Source organism: Panulirus ornatus, chromosome 12, assembly GCF_036320965.1.
Source record: "Panulirus ornatus isolate Po-2019 chromosome 12, ASM3632096v1, whole genome shotgun sequence".
Taxonomy (NCBI): Eukaryota; Metazoa; Arthropoda; class Malacostraca; order Decapoda; family Palinuridae; genus Panulirus; species Panulirus ornatus.
Genome location: NC_092235.1, coordinates 8,634,749 through 8,638,356, shown reverse-complemented (window position 1 = coordinate 8,638,356; position 3,608 = coordinate 8,634,749). Strand labels below are relative to the sequence as shown.

At 35.9% G+C, this 3,608-nt stretch overlaps 1 non-coding gene across 1 annotated transcript; it reads right to left on the bottom strand.

Annotated features, from left to right (window-relative positions):
* Positions 1–1,901: 1,901 nt before the first annotated feature.
* TRNAV-UAC (transfer RNA valine (anticodon UAC)) lies at positions 1,902–1,973 on the bottom strand. Its single transcript has one exon. It is a non-coding gene; the product is annotated as a tRNA-Val (tRNA).
* Positions 1,974–3,608: the final 1,635 nt, after the last annotated feature.

Sequence of the window (3,608 nt, the reverse complement as noted above, 5' to 3'; positions counted from 1 at the left end):
TATTTGTATATTTCTATCAGCTCAAGAGCAGTAAATATGGCGGACAATTTAGTTTGCAGTGAAGATAAAGAATTAGAGATAAGCTCTATGGCCGTGATTTCTACCAGTTCAAGAGCAATAAAAATATGGGACAGTTCAGTTTGTAGTGAAGATGCCTTACTTGTATTGTATATATCATATTCCAAACTAAGGTTGGCAAGTAGTGAAGATAAGGAATTAGAGATCATTAAACTCTATGGCCGTGATTTCTTCCAGCTCAAGAGCAGTGAATATGGTGGACAATTCAGTTTACGGTGAAGATACCTAATTCTGTATTGTATATATCATATTGCACTCTATTCACTAACGTGTATCTTCACTACTAGCTTATTTTCACTTAATTACATCTTCACTATATCCTCTTCTTCACAACACCGATATTTCTATCATACCATCATCATTGTACTCCCTGATGTTCACTAAAAGTAGTTCTTATCTTCACTACATAATCATTTTGAATAAACATTACTCTTTAATAACCCTTATCTATACTACATTCGTATCTTCACTACATTTGTATCTTCACTACAACCTATCTTGACAATATCCTTATAATCACTATACTCTTCCTCACTACACTCTCATCTTAACATCACTCTTTTGTTTACCGAACTTAGTTCAAAGTCTGACTTGAACGTAGCTTTGGAAAGTTTGTGTTCCTCATTGTGTTAACTCCTTATTATCATTGTAAAGGCAATTGTCACCTCTCCCTAACTAAACCATCATCGTCACTACACTCTCATCATTATCATTACTTCTTGATGTTCAATACAAAATTTTAACATATACATTTATCTTCACTACAGAATAATTTTCATTACACCTTAATCTTCATTACTCCTTGTTTCAGCTACATCCGTATCTTCCATTCATTCTTATATCTTATATTAGTTACATCTTTACAATATCTTTATGTCTTCTCTGTTCCGTCTTTTGGAAAATTGAAAATGAGAGTAAAGGATTTCCGGCCTTCTGCTCCCTACCCTTTTAGTCGCCTTGTACGACACGCAGGGAATACGTGGCAAGTATTCTTTCTTCCCTATCCCCAGGGATAACAGCATCTGGTGTTCCCAGACGGTCACCCATCCAAGTACTAACCAGACCCAACGTTGCTTAACTTCCCTGATCGGACGATATATATATATATATATATATATATATATATATATATATATATATATATATATATATATATATGTATAGATACAAGACTGAAAACAATGAATTTCCCAAATGACAAAAATGGAAGCGCCGGGGTTTGAACCCGGGGCCTCTCGCATGCCAAGCGAGTGCTCTACCACTGAGCTACGCCCCCAAGAACATTTTTTTGGACAGAGTATTATATGAAGCACTGAGATTACCACGGTAAAATAGTGTTTGACCGACCGTTGCCGACTAGCCGGCAAAATAACCACAGTAAATCTCCATGTTGCTGTCGTGTTTTCCTCTCAATTTTCCACGAAGAAATGAGTTTTACTTTTTTTATTGTCGTTGCAATAGACTGGAACTAAGCAATAGACTGGAACTAAGCAATAGACTGGAACTAAACAATAGACTGGAACTAAGCTGACCTGGTATGAGGTCAGAGCCCTCATTATCCTCCCTGCTAACTACCGGAAGCAGATTAAGTCGTTCCACAACCGATGTCCGGCCCATGTTAACTCTGATGTGCCCAGCAGTTGGAGGAGGATCGCCAGAAGCTTCTGGAAGATTTCAAGGACGTCTTGGTGGACCTGACCCTTTCAGATAAGGTCGAAAACCACAATTTATTGTGAAGATCTTCACTATAACGTTGGACAAAGATAATGAATGTTGCACACATGTGATGCGGACAAAATGAAAAAAGAAAAAAACAAAAATTATGTCTGGTGTGGGTCTCGAACCCACGACCTTGAGTGTGTAAGACTCACGCTCTACCACTGAGCTAACCAGACAATAGAAAATTCGTCTGTTTCTTCAATTTGAATTAATGAAAATCTTTGCGAGGCAGCGTTTAGAAAAGAGTGATGTCTTTGACGAAATTTACTTGCTTGGCTCCTTCTTCTGTTCCTCATTATCGAAAGTAAACATACTGAAGGATATATATATATATATATATATATATATATATATATATATATATATATATATATATATATATATATATATATTTTCTTTCTTTTAAACTATTCGCCATCTCCCGCATTACCGAGGTAGCGTTTAAGAACAGAGGACTGGGCCTTTGTGGAATATCCTCACCTGGCCCCCCCTTGTTCCTTCTTTTGGAAAAAAAAAAAAAAAAAAAAAAAAAACGAGAGGGGAGGATTTCCAGCCTCCCGCTCCCTCCCCTTTTAGTCGCCTTTTACGACACGCAGGGAATACGTGGGAAGTATTCTTAATCCCCTATCCCCAGGGATAAATATATATAAATATGAATATATATACATATATATATATATATATATATATATATATATATATATATATATATATATATATATATATATATATATATATATATATCCCTGGGGATAGGGGAGAAAGAATACTTCCCACGTATTCCCTGCGTGTCGTAGAAGGCGACTAAAAGGGAAGGGAGCGGGGGGCTGGAAATCCTCCCCTCTCGGTTTTTTTTTTTTTTTTTTTTTTTTTTTTCCCAAAAGAAGGAACAGAGAAGAGGTCCAGGTGAGGATATTCCCTCAAAGGCCCAGTCCTCTGTTCTTAACGCTACCTCGCTATCGCAGGAAATAGCGAATAGTATGAAAAAAAAAAAAAAAAATGTATATATATATATACTGAAAAGGATCACAATTTTGCACGTGATCAAGTATATTCTTATGAGTCCACGGGGAAAATAAACACGATAAATTCCCAAGTGCACTTTCGTGTAAAACTCACATCATCAGGGGAGACACAAGAGAGAAATATAACAGTCAGTTGATGTACAACGAAGAGACGTAGCTAGGACGCCATATGGTAAACATGTGATTGTCCAAGACAGACAACAAGCGTATCATAAACTTATTATGTGGACAAGAAGGTGAATTGTTTACACATTTTATCAACATTAAAGTTATCCAATTTGTATAGACCATCACTAATATTAAGACTATAATTCTTTGTGTATTCAGTAATAGAAGATTCAATGATATTTCTCGTGGTACTTGAGTTAGAGTTAATAACTGAGATGGCATTATTAACTCTAATTCCAGTACCACGAGAAATATCATTGAATCTTCTATTATTAAATACACAAAGAATTATAAACCTTGAGGAAGCAACATGGCGGTCAAAAATAAGCTGCAGGAATGAAGTTTATGAATGGAATATCAGTGAGACGATCCAAATGACGAATGAATGAGAGCGTAGTCAACATACAATATAAAAGGACATATTATGAATGGCAGCCAGGCAAGTAACGGCCCAACTGAATGGAAGGATTTAAAAGTTCGCGTTATATGACGAATTTTGATAGATTATCCAAATTTCCATTCCAGTTATGAAACTTAATGGTTGTGTTCAGTTCTAGAGACAAAGTTTAAAGGTTTGTGTTTCAAAGATGAACCACAAAGGATATCGTTAAATTAAGT